At 39.2% G+C, this 20,972-nt stretch overlaps 1 long non-coding RNA gene across 1 annotated transcript; it reads right to left on the bottom strand.

Moving 5' to 3' along the window:
* Positions 1-495: 495 nt before the first annotated feature.
* LOC143682247 (uncharacterized) lies at positions 496-19,336 on the bottom strand. The gene is made up of 3 exons (XR_013175045.1): positions 19,277-19,336; positions 19,062-19,132; positions 496-1,309 (listed from the first exon to the last, which is right to left on the bottom strand). It is a non-coding gene; the product is annotated as an uncharacterized LOC143682247 (long non-coding RNA).
* Positions 19,337-20,972: the final 1,636 nt, after the last annotated feature.

Here is a 20,972-nt window from a genome sequence, read left to right as displayed (position 1 = left end):
GCTGTGAACCTGGTGCTGGACCCAGGAACTGCCCCTGACGTGGGCTAATAATATTTGCATGAATAATATTGTGCAGACATTACTAATATGCTTAATATATTAAGATAATCAATGGCGTTTGTTCTCTTGTCATGGGCCATTAATACTTATTAGTCACTCGCTGCTATTATAATACTCTTATGTCAAACTTCTCCAAGGCTCTGACCATACTTGCGCACTTTGCTTCTAGTGGTGGGAGGGTGATGGTAGCTTTTTTTTTTTCTTTTTTAATTCTTTTATTTATTTATTCATTTTTTTTAGAAATCATACCATTCCACATATGCAATCAGTAATTCTTAACATCATCACATAGATGCATGATCATAGTTTCTTAGTACATTTGCATCTGTTTAGAAGAACTAGCAACACAACAGAAAAAGATATAGAATGTTAATATAGAGGAAAAAAATAAAAATAATAATAGTAAAAAAAAAAACCTATATCTCAGATGCAGCTTCATTCAGTGTTTTAACATGATTACTTTACAATTAGGTATTATTGTGCTGTCCATTTTTGAGTTTTTGTATCTAGTTGATGGTAGCTTTTTAAAAAATTTTTATTAATAAAACCAATCAGTATACAATATAAACTTTTTTATCACATAGTTGTAAATTCATCATCATGATCATTTCTTAGAACATCTGCATCAATTCAGAAAAAAAATAAAAATAAAACAAAAAAATTCATACATACCATATGCCTTACCCCTCCTTTTCATTGATCACTAGCATTTCAATCTACCAAATTGTGATGGTAGCTTTTTTTTTTTTACATTGCAGAAAATGTGTCTATTTACTGTGCAAAGTTTTATTAACATTTGCATGAAACACTCTTATTTACACAGTGATGTCTGGGGGTCAGGACAGCAAGGCAACACAGAGCCACCATCGGGCATCTGGAAATGTGCGACGGTCCTTGACATCCAGTTAGACAGCCCTCCCGGAGAGAACTCGGCAGCACTGGGAAAGGTGAGCCGGAGCTTACATAGTTCAGTTTTCCTGCCTTCATTCTTCTTCACTTTCATTTTCAGGATCTAAATCAGAACCTCCATTTAATTCTTTTTCACTTGTCACATCTCTGTCCTCACCATTTTCATCTTTTTCTTCAGCATCTTCATCTTCCTCTTCATCAACATCTTCATCTTTCTCACTTTCCTCTTCCTCTTCCTCATCCTCATCCCAATTATCATCAGATGTGATGGTAGCTTTTGATCCAGGCTAGAGTCCAAACTTCTCCTCTTACTGCCTGCATGAAGTTGAAGCTCTTCTTCCTTCAAATGAAAAGGGGAGAGTGCTTACTTAAGTATATTGATCACATACAATTTAAAATTATTGTTTTACTGCAGATTATAATTGCAAAAATTTCATAGTACTAAACAGGGAAAGCAAGTTACAAAGCAAATTTACAACAGGATAGATTACTTAGATTAAATAAGCAACATATTACGCATGATTCGGAACATATAAAGTTCAAAGCAGGCAAAACAAATGTAAGGTGAAAGAAGTTAGAATAGTAATTACACTTGGAGAGTACAGCCTGCAAGGGGATATGAGAAAGATTTCCAAGTCCAGGAAATGCTCTGTATCTCAGTCTGCAAAGTGGTTAACATGAATGCGTTCATTAGCAAATAGTAATTGAGCTGTACGTTTAAGATTTAAGCACTTTACTACGGTATATTTCAATAGAGGTTTACAAAAAAAGAACAGTCATTAAGGATTAAGGAAAAATAAAAATATAAGTATGAATTAAGTGTATGAATGTATTAAATATATGTAAAGTATATATACTGATAAAAAAAACAGGAAGAAGAAATATGTTTTTCTTCAATAAAGAATTATAGCAAAAAATCTTAAAAATCTTTTTTAAGACTCTGAAAAAAAAGCAGACAAAGTAAACAGTATCTATAAAACAGAAAGTCTGCACAGACAAGATTGGAAGGCAATAAGAGGGTAATAAGTGGCAAAGTTCTATCCAAAAGTTAGTATTACCACCAATGGCTTTTGGCCAGCACCTAATGTAGGCATGTACTTTGATTACTCAATTGTAACTGAAAAAAGACCCAAGTGGTGTCTGGAGTAAATAAACACCAAAAAAAAAAAAAAACTTTCCGATATTCTTTATTTTGTATTTTGAAGAAGTATAAGAGAAATAAAACATTAGTTCTTACTTTCATAATCAGATAATCACAGATAACCATTTTTTAAAGTAATATTTAAGGTTAAGAAGTCAAATGATAGAGATGAGTAGTAAGAGAAAAGTAAAAGCCTCTTTCCTACTCACTACCTCCTTTCTCCAAAAATAGCAGTTTATTTGAATTCCTCCCTGTGCTGGTTTGAAAGGATGTATGTCCCCTAGAAAAGCCATGTTTTAATCTAAATCCCATTTAATAAAGGCAGAATAATCCCTATTCAATATTGCATATTTGAAACTGTAATCAGATCATCTCCCTGGAGATGTGATTTAATCAAGAGTGGTTGTCAAGCTGGATTAGGTGTCGACATGTCTCCACCCATCTGGGTGGGTCTTGATAAATTTCTGGAGTCCTATAGAAGAAGAAACATGTTGAAGAATGAAAGAGAGTCAGAGAGAGCCAGAGAAGAATGACATAGCCACGAGAAGCAGAGAGCCCGCTAGCCAGCGACCTTTGGAGATGAAGAAAGAAAACACCTCCCAGGAAGCTTCATAAAACAGGAAGCTAGGAGAGAAAGCTAGCAGATGATGCCTTGCTCGCCATGTGCCCTTTCAGCCAAAAGAGAAATGTGACTGTGTTTTCCATGTGCCTTCTCACTTGAGAGATAAACCCTGAACTTCATTGGCCTTCTTGTACCAAGGTATCTTTCCCCGGATGCCTTTGATTGGACATTTCCACAGACTTGTAACTGCCACATTTTCTCGGCCTTAGAACTGTAAACTAGCAAGTTATTAAATTCCTCTTTTTAAAAGCCATTCCATTTCGGAATACTGCATTCTGGCAGCTAGCAAACTAGAACACTCCCAGAAAAAAAAAAACTAAACTAAATATATGCATATGTATACGGGGTCATTTGCATTTCTTTTTAAATATTTACACAAAGAGAATTTACCATTCGATATTATTCTGCATCTTGCAGTTTTATTTTATTATTATTATTATTATTATTATTATTATTATTGCATCGGCAGGTACCAGGAATCGAACCTGGGTCTATGGCATGGCAGGTGAGAGCTCTGGCTGCTGAGCCACCATGGCCCCCCAAGCTGAGCCACGATGGCCCACCCCTTGCCGTTTTATTTTAACTACATAATCTCTCTTGCAGATCTATCCTTTAATAGCACATCTATCTAATCTAGAGCAGCATCAGTCTTGTTCGTGGTTGCATAGTATTCCATTATATGGATATACCATGACTTAATCAATTTCCTGTTGATGGATAGTTCTGTTATAAAGTATTGATTTCAAATCAAGCTTAACAAATACATGAAGCTCAGGAAACTTTTCTGCACCTGCCTCATCAATTTACTCAGCAAAGTATGAAGCATACGTATGTGATAGGCCCCAGACAAGATTATGAAGTTTCTATGGTAGAGAAAGACATGGACTTGCCCTCCATAGTTTACCAATGGTATGACAAGGGCACTGATGCATGCTTTAGTGGGGGGAGCCCAATTAAGCTAAAGGAATCCCTAAACAACATTGAAGGTCCACAAAGTCCTGGAGTCACAATGAATTACATGTGACCTCTGCTTGCAGTGAATTTAGATTATTTATAAACAAGTTCTGAACTTTGATTTTCCCATAAAGACAGTGTTAAGGTATTATTTCCAGACTCAGGCTGACCCACAAAAGTCATTCAACCTATAACAAAGCTTTCCAGTAATTCTATGAATTACATAGCTTCCTTTTGATGCTCATAACTTGCAGCTATAGCAACAAAAATGGAATATTATTTTCTCTTCCTTTAAGTTGTTTAGGCTTTTGACCAAGCAAGTTGGCCAAGAAACCTCTAGGAATTCACCCTACAGAAATCATCAGGCTGGATAATCACAAGGATATCTTGTACTGTTTGCAATTTTATATAGACAGAAATCAGGGGAATACCTGTGGTAACAGGTATTAAGGGTTTTGGATAATGGTGGGAGGACATAATGTTGGATCAGCCTGAATTTATTGGCATGGGCCCACCAAGTAGAGATTCTGGATTCAAAGTTGTAGCTCGAGGGGTAGGAAAAGGCTTGAACAATTTGTTTGGGTGGGTGGCTGAAACTCTGATCAAAAAGTAGCTGACTTCCCAGTGCCTGCCCATGAAAATTAAAAAAAAAGGGGTCGGGTGCTGACATTACCCAATATCAAAATGACAGAACTGCCATGGTATAATGTGGATGAGGGGATCCAAAGGCTTAGGGAGCATGAAATGTTAGAATGTATTTACCATGTAAGAGCTGCTCACCCACCCCAGGAATATGCAGAGGATGCACCTTTCACCAGAACTGTGAGGAATAAATTTGTGACACTTATTCCATCATCTCTGAAGAGCTCTGTAGTCTCCCTTCTCTGTAGGTCAGATATTACTGTGGGAACTGCTGTGATGGAACTGGAATCCATGAACACAATGGGGATGATCGGATCCCAATTTGGAAGAAGTCATGTGGTAGCACTTAATCACCAAAGACAAAGTGGGCATGGCCACCATAATGCAGACTAAAAGAAGCAATCAAAATAACCTGACTGGCAGAGACTTACAGCATTGGTTAATAGATCATGGGGTATTGAGAAGTAAAATAGATGGGGGCTCTACTAATTCTTACTTTATCTATGTGAGCAGAAGGGTTCTAGGTCAAATGAACAAAAGTCTTACTTGAAATACAAAGCAGAAAGTCATGGCCCTTCAATCAATTGCCAGACTTGAGATAGTTTACAGACTTAGAACAGTAAGACCAGGTCCCCAGAGAAAGGTCCCTGTGACACTGGCAAAAATGTATCCTGTTAATCTTCTTCCCAACCTTTCCCTAAAAAGAACTATGGCCTTCTACCAGGGTAACTGTGTACTGGGGAAAAGGAAACAATCAGAGATTTGGGGGATTATTAGACACTGGCGCAGAATTCCAGGAGACTCAAAATGTCACTGTGGTCCACCAGTCAGAGTAGGACTTACGGAGGTCAGATGATCAATGGAGTTTCAGCTCAGGTCCGTTTCACAGTGTGTGTTGGTTTGGAAGCTGCTGGAATGTGATATGCCAGAACTGGAATGGCTTATAAAAAGGGAATTTAATAAGCTACAAGTTTACAGTTCTAAGCCTACAAAAATGCCCAAACTAAGATACCAACAGTAGGTTACTTTCAATGTAACCTACTGAAAGGCCAATGGGGAGGGGCCGGCGCGGGCCCCAGCCGCAGATCCGTTGACGCTGCTGGTTAAAAGGAGATTTAAAAAAATAAGTAGAAAACAACAACTTTTAAGTCTTGGTGAAAGATTTTAAACAATACCTGAGCCGATGCAAGAATGTATAACCTTGGCTGGAAGACACTGTAAAATTGTGATTCTAAAATTAATTCACGAATGTATAATCTTTCCACCAAAATCCCAATTGGGGCAGAAAAGATGGTGGCTTAGTAAGACGCGCGGGTCTTAGTTCCTCCTCCAGAAAAGCAACTAAAGAAACAGAAACAACACGAAACAGCTCCCGGAGTCACGACAGAGACCAAAAAGACAGCGTACCCCATTCTGGAACGGCTGAACGGGCAGGGAGAATCCACTGCGGTGAGATACCCAAGGGGCGCACGTTTTCCTGGCCAGGGCGGCTGGCGAATGGGGTCCCCTCCACGCATGTGGCTCCCCTGTGGCTCCCCGATCTGACTAGGAACATTGGATAGCGGGGCCCTCCCGTCACGCTTGGCGTCTCGGGCCAGCTGGGCAATTTGGACCAGCACTCCCCCAAGCCACGGCCAGCGACCCCCGCCTCCATGCACGGTTTCCCGGGCCGACTGCCCCGCAGACAAACGACCGCCACGAGCACCACCTACTGGGCAGGAAAAGAAAAACAGAGCTCAGAGATTCCACAGAAAAACCTTTCAACCAGCTGGGTCCCACACCCAGGGAGATCTGATCAAATGCCCAGACACCAGCAGAAAATAATGGATGACGCTCGGAAAATTGAAGATATGGCCCAGTCAAAGGAACAAACCAATAGTTCAAATGAGATACAGGAGCTGAGACAACTAATGCTGAATATACGAACAGAAATGGAAAAACTCTTCAAAAACCAAATCAATAAATTGAGGGAGAACATGAAGAAGACATGGGCTGAACAAAAAGAAGAAATAGAAAATCTGAAAAAACAAATCACAGAACTTGTGGGAGTGAAGGACAAAGAAGAAAAAATGGAAAAAACAATGGATACCTACAATGGTAGATCTAAAGAGACAGAAGCTACAATTAGTGAACTGGAGGATGGAACATCTGAATTCCAAAAAGAAACAGAAACTATAGGGAAAAGAATGGAAAAACTTGAGCAGGGAATCAGGGAACTGAATGACAATATGAAGCGCACAAATATATGTGTTGTGGGTGTCCCAGAAGGAGAAGAGAAGGGAAAAGGAGGAGAAAAACTAATGGAAGAAATTATCACTGAAAATTTCCCAACTCTTATGAAAGACCTAAATATACAGATCCAAGAAGTGCAGCGCACCCCAAAGAGATTAGACCCAAATAGGCATTCTCCAAGACACTTACTAGTTAGAATGTCAGAGGTCAAAGAGAAAGAGAGGATCTTGAAAGCAGCAAGAGAAAAACAATCCATCACATACAAGGGAAACCCAATAAGACTATGTGTAGATTTCTCAGCAGAAACCATGGAAGCTAGAAGACAGTGGGATGATATATTTAAATTACTAAAAGAGAAAAACTGCCAACCAAGACTCCTATATCCAGCAAAATTGTCCTTCAAAAATGAAGGAGAAATTAAAACATTTATAGACAAAAAGTCACTGAGAGAATTTGTAACTAAGAGACCAGCTCTGCAAGAAATACTAAAGGGAGCACTAGAGTCAGATACGAAAAGACAGAAGAGAGAGGTATGGAGTAAAGTGTAGAAAGAAGGAAAATCAGATATGATATATATAATACAAAAGCCAAAATGGTAGAGGAAAATATTATCCAAATAGTAATAACACTAAAAGTTAATGGACTGAATTTCCCAATCAAAAGACATAGAATGGCAGAATGGATTACGACCCAGCAATACCACTGCTAGGTATCTACTCAAAGGACTTAAGGGCAAAGACACAGACGGACATTTGCACACCAGTGTTTATAGCAGCATTATCTACAATTGCAAAGAGATGGAAACAGCCAAAATGTCCATCAACAGACGAGTGGCTAAACAAACTGTGGCGTATACCTACAATGGAATATTATGCAGCTTTAAGACAGACTAAACTTATGAAGCATGTAATAACATGGATGGACCTAGAGAACATTATGCTGAGTGAGTCTAGCCCAAAACTAAAGGACAAATACTGTATGGTCCCACTGATGTGAACCGACATTCGAGAATCAGCTTGGAATATATCATTGGTAACAGAGACCAGCAGGAGTTAGAAACAGGGTAAGATAATGGGTAATTGGAGCTGAAGGAATACAGACTGTGCAACAGGACTAGATACAAAAACTCAAAAATGGACAGCACAATAATACCTAAGTGTAATGTAACTAGGTTGGAACACTGAATGAAGCTGCACCTGAAATATGGTTTTTTGTTTGTTTGTGTGTTTGTATCTTTTGTTTTTGTTTTTTTTTCTTTTTCCTTTTTATATATATATATATTTTATTAGTATTATTATTTTAATTCTCTTCTCTATATTAACTTTCTATATCTTTTTCTGCTGTTTTGCTAGTTCTTTTCCTAAATCGATGCAAATGTACTAAGAAATGATGATCATACATCTATGTGATGATACTAAGAATTACTGAGTGCATGTGTAGAATGGAATGATTTCTAAATGTTGTGTTAATTTCTTTTCTTTTTTTTGATTAATAAAAAAAATTTAAAAAAAAAAAAAAAAAAGAAAGGCCAATGGGTCAGATGGGTAGCCACATGGCTGGCATCTGCTAGTCCTTGCTCCTGGGCTCTGCTGCCTTCAGCCTCTGTTCCTGTGGGGGTTCCTCACTTTGCTTTTCTAGGGCTGGATTTCATCTCTTGGCTTCCCTTGGCTCTCTCCAGGTTCTGACTTGCTTAATATCTCATGGCGATGTCTACTGGGCTCCAAGCATCTCCAGGCATCCACATCTTTGTTCTCTGAAGCAACTGTTCTCCGAGCATCTATATCTACTCTCCCATTGGCTCCAAGGCTTCTGTCATTTCTGATTCTCTCCAAAATGTTTCCTCTTTTAAAGCACTCCAGTAAACTAATCAAGACCCATGTGGAATAGGTGAAATCACATCTCCATCTAATCAAAGGTCACACCCACAATTGGGCATGTCACATCTCTGTGGAGACAATCTAATCAAGTTTCCAACATTCAGCATTAAATTAGGATTAAAAGAAACATCTGCTCTCAAAAGATTGGATCAGGATTAAAACATGGCTTTCCTGGGGTACATAATACATTCAAACTAGCACACAGTGTGTCCAGTTGGTCCTCGAACCCATTCTGTGGCTATTTCCCCATTTATAGAATAGATATATTCCGTGACTGGCAGAACCCCCACATTGGTTCCCTGACTTGTGGAGTGAGGGCTATTATGGTAGGAAAGGACAAGTGGAAACCACTAGAACTACCCCATCTAGCAAAATAGTAAATCAGAAGCAACGACAGATTCCTGAAGGGATTGCTAAGATTAGTGCCACTCTTAAGGACTGGAAGGATGGAGGGGTGATGATTCCTACCACATCCCCATTTAACTCTCCTATTTGTCTGTGCAAAAAACAGATGGGTCTTGGAGGATGAAAGTGGATTCTCATAAACTTAGATGGATTGTTAACTTGTTAAGCAGCATTAAGCAACAGCTGCTGCTCTAGATGTAGTATCATTACTTGAGCAAATCAATACAACCCCTGGTGCCTAGTATACAGCTATTGATCTGGCAAATGCTTTTTTCTCAATTGCTGTTAGTAAGGACCACCAGAAACAGTTCGCTTTCAGCTGGCAGGTTCAGCAGTATGCCTTCACTGTCCCAATTCAGAGGTATAACAACTTTACAGCCCTATGTCATAGTCCTGTCTGCCAGGGATCTTGATCATTTCTCCCTCCCACAAGACATCACACTGGTCCATTATATTGATGATATTATGTTTTCCTGGGCCTAGAGAGCAAAACATAGCAACTATTCTAGGCTTATTGGTAAGGTTGCATGTCAGAGAATGAGAGAGAAATCCAACAAAAATACAGAGGCCTTCCACCTCAGTAAAATTTCTAAGTGTCTAATTGTGTGGAGCATGTTGAGATATCCTTTATAAGGTGAAGGATAAGCTTTTTTATCTGGTTCCTCCTATGACCAAAAATGAGGCACAAAGCCTAGTTGGCTCTTTGGATTTTGGAGATAACAATTCCTTATTTGGGTGTGCCACACCAGCCCATTTATTGAGAGACCAGAAAAGCTACTAGTTTTGAGTGGGGACTAGAACAAGAAGAGGGTCTGTGACAGGTCCAGGCTGCTGGGCAAGCTGCTCTGCCACTTGGGTCATATGATCCCACATATTCAACAGTGCTGGAAGTATCAGTGGCAAATACAGATGCTGTCTGGAGCCTTTGGCAGGGCCCTATAGGAGAATCACAATGCAGGTCCTCAGAATTTTGTAGCAAAGCCTTCCCATCCTCTGTAGGTAACTACTCTCCTTCTGAGAAACAGCTTTTGGCCTGCTACTGGGCCTAAGGAGAGACTGAACACTTAATCATGGGCCACCAAGTTACCATGAGACCTGAGTTGCCTATCATGAGCTGGGTGTTATCAACCTGCCAAGCCATAAAGTTGGGCATGTACAGCAGCACTCCATCATAGTCCAGAAGTGGTATATACAAGTTAGGACTCAAGCGGACCCTGAAGGCAAAAATTACATGAGCAAGTGGCCCAGACACCCACGGTCCCCACTACTGTCACATTATCTTCTCTTTCCCAGACCACAGCTATGGCCTCTTGGAGAGTCCCTTACTATCAGTTGGCTGAGAAAGAGAAAACTCAGGCCTAGATCATAGATGGTTCTGCACAATGTGTGGGTATAACCTGAAAGTGCACACCTGCAGCACTGTAGCCCCTTTCTGGGATGTCTCTAATGGACAGTGGTGAGGTGAAATCCTCCTAGTGGGTGAAACTTCAAGCATTACCCCTAGTTATTCATTCTGCTTGGAAGGAGAAATGGCTGAAGGTGCATTTGTATACTGACTCATGGGGCTGTTGCTAATGGTTTGACTGGATGGTTAGGGACTTGGAAGGAAAATGATTGGAAAATTGGTGACAGAGAGGTCTGGGGAAGATCTATGGATAGATATTCTTGAGTGGGCAAAAACATGAAGATATTTGTGTCCCATATGAATGCTCACCAGAGAGAGACTTCAGCAGAGGAAGATTTTAATAATCAAGTGGAGGAGCCAAGATGGTGGCTTAGTGAGGTGTGGGATTTAGTTCGTCCTCCAGAGCAGCTAGTAAACAGCCAGGAACAGCATAGAACAACTGCTGGGGCCACATCAGTAACCAGACACACAGCATACACCAGTCTGGACAAGCTGGACCAGCTGTGATCCCACCCCAAGCTGTGAGCCCCCAAGCTGTGGTGGCCAGAGCCCAACCCCCCACAGACTAGTTCCCAGAGGGGAAAAGGAAAGAGACTTTACTACCAGCAAAGGGCTGAGCTCAACCAAGCTCAAATCTGTGGAGTTAATTAACAAATCCTGACTACTAAAAATAGACACCCCCCACACCCCCCACCCCCCACCCCCACCCCCACCCCCACCCCACCCCCTCCCTGCTCAGCTCAGCTCAACCTCGAGTAAAAGCTGAAGTTGCTAGTTTTTGCCCTGGCACAGAGGGGGCAGGACTGACAAAAAAAAGAAAAAAAAAAAAACAGATTTTTTTGGAACGGACAGTACAAAATACTTGAAAGGGTCTGGGCCCTGAAGGAAAGGAGGGAGCACATAGGACCTGGAGAAACACAAAGCAACATACCAACTCAAGCCCTTAATTGGCAAACCCAAGGAACAGGGGTCCTGATCTGAAAAGGAGGATTTTTTTCCTTTCTTTTTTGTGGCTGGGTTTCTACTGCAACTGCCCTTTGGACACAACTGCAAGGATTCTCAGGCTCCAATTGCCAAAGGCAAGGGTGAAATTAAGCTTGTCTGAGAGCTTGTCTGGAGGCTGTACCTTCCCAAGGAGAGGGGTGGGGCCCAAATCACATGGAATCCCTCCCTCAAGGAATTCAGACCCCAGGGTCTGGAAAACAGAAGCGATTAAAACCAGCCTAAAATTTCTCCACTGTCTCAACCACACCCCAAGCAGGGAGAGTCTGTTGAAGTTAAAGGCACCACATTACCTTATGCTGGTGGGACCTGCAGGCAGACAAGCACCACATACTGGGCAGGATAGGAAAAACACGGAGTCTAGAGGCTTCATAGAAAAGTCTTTCAACCTGCTGGGTCTCACCCTCCTGAGATGAGGCCAGTTTGATCTGGGAAAATCTGATTGAAGTCTTTAATATCTAAGTAGACCCTCCTAAGGGGGAAAATAAAAGGCATCACACAGGCAGGGCACGAAACAAGAAAACAAGAACTGAAAATTTTTGATCTGTTAAATAAAACCTAAGCTAGAGGTCTAGAATAAGCTGAGCTGAATGTCAAAGAACAAATAGACAATAAAGTTATCCAGCAAGAAAATCCTAGGTTAAAAAAAGCAAAAATAATCTCCAGAATAAACTAATTAAGGAAATTAAATACCTAGATGCCAGCAAAAAGTAAGAATCATACCAGGAAAATTGAAGCTATGGCCCAATCAGAGGAAGAAACCAACAATTCAAGTAAGATACAGGAGTTGAAACAATTAATTCAGAATGTTCAAACAGACATGGAAAACCTCATCAAAAAACAAATCAATGAATTAAGGGAGGATATAAAGAAGGCAAGGAATGAACAACAAGAAGAAATTGAAAGTCTGAAAAAATAAAACGCAGAACTTATGGGAATGAAAGGCACAGTAGAAGAGATGAAAAAAAATGGAAACCTATAACATTAGATTTCAAGAGGCAGAAGATAGGATTAGTGAACTGGAGGATGGGACATCTGAAATCTGACAAGAAAAAGAAAATATAGGGAAAAAATGGAAAAATATGACCAGGGACACAGGGAATTGAATGACAACATGAAGCACACAAATATACATGTTGTGGGTGCCCCAGAAGGAGAAGAGAAGGGAAAAGGAGGAGAAAAACTAATGGAGGAAATTATCACTAAAAATTTCCCAACTCTTATGAAAGACTTAAAATTACAGATCTAAGAAGTGCAGCATACCCCAAACAGAATAGATTCAAACAGACATACTCCAAGACACTTACTAATCAGAATGTCAGATGTCAAAGAGAAAGAGTGACTCTTGAAAGCAGCAAGAGAAAAGCAATACACCACATACAAGGGAAGTCCAATAAGACTATGCATAAATTTCTCAGCAGAAACAATGGGGGTGAGAAATCAGTGGTATGATGTATTTAAGTTACTAAAAGAGAAAAACTACCAACCAAGAATTCTATATGCAGCAAAACTGTCCTTCAAAAATGAGGGGGAAATTAGAACATTTTCAGACAAAAAATTATTGACAGAATTTGTGACCAAAGACCGGCTCTGCAAGAAATACTAAAGGGAGCACTAGAGACAAACTGGAAAAGACAGGAGAGACAGGTGTGGAGAAGAGTGTAGAAATGAAGACTATCAGTAAAGGTAAAAAGAAGAAAAATTAGGTAAGACATATGTATTAGTTAGGGTTCTCTAAAGAAACAGAATCAACAGGGAACACCCGCAAATATAAAATTTATAAACGTATCTCATGTAACCATGGGAATGCAGAGTCCAAAATCCGCAGGGCAGGCTGTGAAACTGATGATTCTGATGGAGGGTCTGGACAAACTCCACAGGAAAGGATCGCCAGCCAAAGCAGGAAGAGAGCCTATCTCTTCTGAATCCTTCTTAAAAGGCATCCAGTGATTAGATTAAGCATCACTCATTGCAGAACACACACCCCTTGGCTGATTACAAATGGAATCAGCTGTGGATTCAGCTGACATGATGATGATTTAATTCTATGAAATGTCCTTACTGCAACAGACAGGCCAGCACTTGTCCAACCAGACAAACAGGCACCACCACTTCGCCAAGCTGACACATGAACCTTACCATGACAGTCCACCCCTTGACAACTTGGCAGTTATACATATCACCTTAAACCATACCTAATTTCTAAATAAAAAACAATAAAACACACATTTTTTCTTTAATCTAACAATAGTCAACTGTCCTGCATATAACTGGAAACACATTAAAACTCTCCAGAAAAAGTTGCAAATCCTTGGGTAATATTCATTCTTAAATTTAATATCTTACAACTTAAATAGTATAACATGAACATAACAGCATTACAGCCCTCATTTCTGTAACTGATCACATGGTCGAAGTTCTTATTTATCACTACTTTTTTCTACTACCCATTCCACGTTCACTTTGCCCTCAGCAAGCACTTCAGCTGGACATGGTTCTTTGCCTGGTGGGATGACCCAAACCTTCATTCCTGAAATTTCAGAGCCATTGGTAGTCCTGCTTGGATTGGGTTGTTGCAGTTTTCCATTGATTTTAATCACAGCACATGGTAGTACTAAAAGATGCCCTAGGGGATCTCCTACATTCCAAGAAAATCCTTCTTTACCTCCATTGTGTAGTTGTAGTCCTAATCCCCCTGATAGTCAGGGTCAATCACCCCAGCTGCATTAGTTAGGGTTTTCTAGAGAAACAGAATCAACAGGGAACTCACAAATATAAAATTTATAAAAGTGTTTCAAGTGACCGTGGGAACACAGAGTCCAAAATCCGCAGGGCAGGCTGTGAAGCCTACGATTCTGATAGAGGGTCTGGATGAACTCCACAGGAGAGGTTCACCAGCTGAAGCAGGAAGAGAGCCTGTCTCTTCTGAATCCTCCTTAAAAGGCTTCCAGTAATTAGATTAAGCATCACTCATTAAAGAAGACACTCCCCTTGGCTGATTACAAATGGAATCAGCTGTGGATGTAGCTGATGTGATCATGCTTTAATTCTATGAAATGTCCTCATAGCAAAAGACAGGCCAGCACTTACCTAACCAGACAAACAGGGACCACCACGTGGCCAGGTTGACACATGAACCTGACCATAACACTGGTGCAAATCAAAACCACAATGGGATATCATCTCCCACCCACCAGAATGGCCATTGCTGGAGAGGATGTGGAGAAGGAGGCACACTCATTCATTGTTCGTGGGAATGTAAAATGGTACAACTGCTGTGGAAGGCAGTTTGGTGGTTCCTCAGGAAGCTAAGTATAGAATTGCCATTTGATCCAGCAATACCACTGCTAGGGATCTACTAAGAGGACATGAGGACAAGGACACAAACAGACATTGGCACACCAATGTTTATAGCAGCATTATTTAAAATTGCCAAAGGATGGAAATAGCCCAAATGTCCATCAACAGATCTAAACAAGCTATGGTATATACATATGATGGAATATTATGCAGCTGTTTAAGACAGAAGAAAGTTATGAAGTATGTAAGAACATGGATGGACCTTTAGGACATTATGCTGAGTAAGATTAGCCAGAAACAAAACAAAAAGGACAAATCCTGTATGGACTCACTGATATGAACTAACATTAATGAATGAACTTGGATAATTTCAGATAAGAACAGAGGTCATCAGGAGATAAAAATAGGGTGTATATTGGGTAATTGGAGCTGAAGAGATACAGATTGTGCAATAGGACTGATTATAAAAATTCAGAAATGTCATGATGATGAATATGCAACTATGTGGTGATATTGTGAATTACTGATTATATATGTAGAACAGTATGATCAAAATAGGAATGTTTGTATTTATTTGGTGTTTTTTTGATATTTAAAAAAATCATTAAAAAATAAAATAAAAATAATACCCCCCCCAAAAAAGTGAATACTACTAAGAATTTGCACTATTCTGGAGAGATTTAGTGTTTCCAGTAGTATGTAGTTGAGTATTATTAGGTGAAAAATATGACTGTTTTTTATTTAGACAATCAGTAAGGTACAGCTGCCAAGTTGATAAGGGGTGAACTATGACGCTTAGGTTCATCTGTCAATTTGGCCAGGTAACAGTGTCTAGCTGTCTGTTCAAGCAAGCACTGACCTAATTGTTACTGCAAGGGCACTTCATGGACTTAAATTATCAGTGAGCTGATTGCATTTATGACTGATTACATCTACAACCAAGTAAGGAGAGTTTCTTCAGCAATGAGAGACATTTCATCCAATCAGCTGAAGGCTTTAAATGAAGAAGTGATGACTTCAGCAATCAGAAGAGACAATTTTCATCTCTACTTCAGCCAGCCAGCTTCTCCTAGGGAATTCATCAAAAACATTTGTCAGAGTTGCCAGTTTGCAGCCTGCCGTTATGGAATTTGGACTGACGTATCCCCACAGCTGCTTGAGACCCTTGTATAAAATCTTTACAGATATCACCTGATGGTTTTGTTTCCCTAGAGGGACCTGACTAATACACACACAATGTACTGATGAGAGAGTTATGAGTCATAATTTTGTCCCTTGCTGATTGCTCTGTATGCCTTATTGCTTGAATGATTCACGGCACAGTTTTGTTTTGTTTTTTTTTATGCTAATTTTTCCCACTTTTTATTGAGGCATAGCTTACTTACAATAAAAGCACACATTGTAAGTGCAGGGCACAATGTGTGTTGACAAATGTAAACATGACTACACTCAAGATATAAATTCTTTCTATCACTTGTCCCCTGCCAGTCCCTGCTCCTCACCCAACCCCTGGCTGTCACTAATTGACCCTTTATTACTATACAGATTTTTCTTTTCTAGAATTTCATAGAAATGAACTCATATAGTATGTCCTTTTCTGTGCAAGATTTCTTTCACTAATCATATTTTTCAGATTTATCCTTGCTGTTGATAATATCAATGGTTTATTCCTCATTTTTAATTAATTTTTAAATTAAAAAAATAACAACAGACACATTCTTAACATATGATCATTCCGTTCTACATATATAATCAGTAATTCATAATATCATCACATAGTTGCGTATTCACCATCATGATCATTTCTTAGAACATTTGCATCAATTCAGAAAAAGAAATAAAAAGACAACGGAAAAAAATTTATACATACCATAGCCCTTACCCCTCCCTTTCATTGATCACTAGCATTTCAATCTACTAATTTTTTTTTACCTTAACAAAATATGCAGGAACATTTAATCAGAGTTGGATTTACAGTAATTTAACATATCCTTATTTTTAACTTAGCTTAGTAAGGTATTCTTTTAAAGTCTTACCATCTAAATCAACAAAATAGAAGAAAATTTTTTAATTTAAAATGTTTTAAAAATAGAAAATATGGAAAATAACATGAAGAATGTCCATGAAACCACCACTCAACTTTGTCAAATGTTAACCATCTGCCATAGTTATATCAGATTTTTAAAGAAATAAAACACTAGAGTCATTCAAGAATTTTTGTACATGTTCCTCCTCATCTGTATTCTCCTCCTTCTGAATCCTTTCTGAAAGTTATTCACTATTCTGAAATTGTTTCCTATTCCTGTGCATGTTTATGTACTTTTTTTTTTCAGAGATAAAAAGTTTATTACAAGGCGCGTAGTAGGAAATCAGATGGCCTATTGGCCCAAAAATCTGTCTCTCTGAACTGCAATAATTCTGATAGTTTTATAGCATTAAAAGATGGGCAGGTTTTAGGATAATGAACACGATGGCCCCAGACGATGTAATTAGAGGTGATTTAATTACTGAGCATGCACAGATTGGTTACATGCTTAGTAACAGAATGTATATAAGAAAATGGAGGACTTAATATGATGATGGGTATGATTTTTGGTAATATAATGAGGTAAAGGTGACTTGTAGTTAAAGTCTAAGCCACTGCACATGTTAAGCAGGCCCATTTTGGTTAGATTCAGTCTTGGTTATCTAGATAACTTTGGACTTGGGGTGGGTTAGTTCTGGACTGACCCTGGACCCTTCATTAATAAACATTAGGGGCTGTCTTTAGTGGTTACAAACCTCCAAAGTAAAAAAAACTGGATAAATGGGTATAAGTGAAGGTTAGTCACAGGGTTTTATAATCACAAGGGCACAAGATAAAGTCAATACAATCATCATCAGAGATCAAAGCTGCTGAATTACAATTCAAAGATTTCAGGTATTTCCCTCTGTCTAGTCTAATACACCAGAAGGCAAAAAGGAACATATACAATAATTAAGTTGACAAAATCACTCTTTAAATCCCAATTTCTTGGTTACAAGTTTAGGACTTCTCCCTCCCCACCTGTGTTCTTTTTTTTTTATTATTATTTAACATTTGTTCCCCCTATTATTCATCTTTATTCCATATGTTCTACTCGTCTGTTGATACGGTACATAAAAGGAGCATCAGACACAAGGTTTTCACAATCACACGGTCACATTGTGAAAGCTATATCATTATACAATCATCTTCAAGAAACATGGCTACTGGAACACAGCTCCACATTTTCAGGCAGTTCCCTCCAGCCCCTCCACTACATCTTGACTAACAAGGTGATATCTATTTAATGCGTAAGAATAACCTCCAGGATAACCTTTAGACTCTGTTTGGAATCTCTCAGCCATTGACACTTTGTCTCATTTCATTCTTCCCCCTTTTGGTCGAGAAGGTTTTCTCAATCCCTTGATGTTGAGTCTCAGCTCATTCTAGGGGTTTTCTCAATCCCCTGATGCTGAGCCTCAGCTCATTCCAGGATTTCTGTCCCACATTGCCAGAAGGTCCACACCCCTGGGAGTCATATCCCACATAGACAGAGGGAGGGTGGTGAGTTTGCTTGTTGTGTTGGCTGGAGAGAGAGGCCAACAAAAGAAGTTCTCTGGGGGGTGACCCTTAAAGTTTCATATGAACAAACCCCAAGATGGGGGCTCAACCTATAGCTTTGATTGTCCGCATTGCTCGTGAGACTATCAAGAATTCACTTTGGGGAAGTTGAATTTTCCCCCTTTCTCATCATTCCCTGAAGGGGACTTTCCAAATACTTTTTTATTCACTGTTCAAATCCCTCTGGGATTTATCGGGGCATCACTCTGGACAAACCAACAAAATCTCATGTCCTACTCAAGGTTCCATGCACTTATGGTGTTCAATTAAGCTGTCTATGTAAGTTATATTAGGAAATGCACTAGTAAAAAAACATAAATTTTATACCAAATAAACATTTTTTAATTTAGTCTACACATAAGGTAAAATTTTTAAATATTAATTACCATCTATTTTCAGCACCCTGCAGTAATGACATTCCTTTGTTCTTCCTCATGCAAAAACATTTTTAAAATTTGTTCTAAATTTATTTTAATATTTGTTCCCCCTATTATTTATTTTTATGCCATACGTTTTACTCATCTGTTGTGGTTCATTTCTTTTTAACACATAGTCATCCGTCATATGGATATACTACAATTTGTGTTGACAGAAAAAGAGTCGTTTCCAGTTTTTGGCTAATATGAATAAAGCTGCTAAAGATATTTTTGTACAAGTCTTTCTGGGGATATGTGTGATATTTTTCTTAGATAAATACCTACCTGTGGAGAAGCTGAATCATATCATATATAAAAGTTGCAGTTTTAAAAGAAACTGCAAAACTGCTGTCCAAAGTGATTGTACCATTGAACGTTCCCACCAACGACATGAGAGTCTCAGTTATTCCGCATACTTGCCAACACTTGGTAAAAATACATTTTGAATAAATAAACAAGAGAAATGCTCACCTGTCTCCTGGGAATAGATAACTTTCTTCTCCTGCATCGGTGACCTAAAAGAAGTTTCTCTGAACTCAGAGCTTACAGTGAGAGAAAATATGAATCAGGATAGCAAGGAATAAAGCAGAAACAGTAACAAGCGCAAACCTCACCTAATCCCTTAGGGTACCTTATTTTTGCTGGCCCATACCCAGCAGCAGAAATGAAAAAGAAAGTTTACTTACATCTTATTTCTAACCAAAAAAGACAGGCAGGACATGGTGTGATTATAGCGGCAGCAGAAAGGAAACTTGAGGAAGATCTACTTCCTGGTTTACTAAGAGGCAGTCAATTTGTTAAGAGGCGATTCCAGGAGGTCCCTTTAGGCATTGTTTCTCCAATTGCAGTTTGAGCTCCCTCCCTCATTCCCCCTTGCACCAGAATCCATCTGCCCATCCTCACAAACATATCCAGATTTCCTTAGTCTGAATTTTCTGGGAACATGGGCTAAACTTGCTTTCTGGTCCCTAGCAGATTCGGTGTTGGCTTCAACAGAATTTTGATAAAGCACTGGGAGAGAGGTGTTGCCCTGCTCCTTTCATCCTAGATCAGGGCCCAGCCGGATCGGGGTGGGGAATCCTTGGCTTCCAGCCAAGCTGTCACCTCCAAAACTACAAAGCAAGCCAGTTTGGACATCACCCACCCACCCATCCCCAAACCCTGCTCCCTTCAGTCTGCCAACTCCCTTACCTTCCTCCCTGTCCCCCGCTCAAGGTTAGGGAGATTTTCCTAGACTAAACACTGCTTTTCCTTGTTTCCAGTCATCAACCTCTTTCCTTCCTCCCATTTCTACTTTCCAACAGCTGCTTAGAGTCACATATTCCTGGACTTGTGCCTAGCAGGGACTCTTGACGCTTGGAAGGCACTCAATTCATACTTGGGGAATTACATCAAGGTGTTCTTAATGGTTATCTCTGGCTTGGAATAGTAGATGGTTTTGTTTATGTGCTGCTTTATTATAAACATTAAAAGATGGCTTTGTTTTATGACCAAAACCACATTTGTTTTCATGGAATTGAACTGCATGTTATTCTCTGGCTTCCGATCTTTTGTATTTCTCCCAGACCTTCCTCAGTGTTCTCCTGTCTTTTTAGGCCTCCGATTCTGCCTCCCCATCATTGATCCTCCTGGCACCTTTTTTGGGCACAGCAAGGGGGAACCCTCGTAGTGAGTCACTGTCTCCTGGGTGTCCAAGTGGGACAAATGCTTATCATTTGCCCTGTCCCTTTCCACCTATCTTGTCAAATATCTCTGTGAGGATGACACTGCTATTTCTTGTTTGTTTTCTTTTAATTTTTATTGAGGCATAAATTACATACAATAAAGTATATCAAATCTTAATACATTTTTGTAAGAGTTTATTTTTTCATATAACATATAATTCACCCATTTGAAGGGCAAAATTCAATGTTTTTTAGTATATTCATAGAGTCGTGCAACCATGACCATAATCTAATTCTATAACATTTTTAACACCCAAAAAAGAAATCCCATTCCTTGTTGGATCCACCCCTGACTGGCCTGACAACCATGCCATTTTTGATGCTGTATAATATTCCATTGCATGACTAAATCACAATTTAGTTACCAAGTCTACTGTCGATGAAAATTTGGCTGGTCCCTAGCTTGGGACAAGTATGAATCCACTTTTTGTCTACATGGATTTTTCTACCCAGTATATTTCAGATAATATTCACTCTTAAGCTTTGATATCCTATAACTTAAATACTATAACATGCACAATACAATTTATATCATATAAGAAGAAAATAAGATATTTGCTTTATGTACAAATACAAACACACTCATAACAAAACAAGGAAGAACTATTTATACCAGTCTTCATTTATACACAGTCTTCATTTCTGTCACTGGTTACAT

The sequence above is a fragment of the Tamandua tetradactyla genome, chromosome 5, assembly GCF_023851605.1.
Source record: "Tamandua tetradactyla isolate mTamTet1 chromosome 5, mTamTet1.pri, whole genome shotgun sequence".
Taxonomy (NCBI): domain Eukaryota; kingdom Metazoa; phylum Chordata; class Mammalia; order Pilosa; family Myrmecophagidae; genus Tamandua; species Tamandua tetradactyla.
The sequence above is the reverse complement of the archived record's forward strand: the minus strand, read 5'-3'. Positions and strand labels throughout refer to the sequence as shown.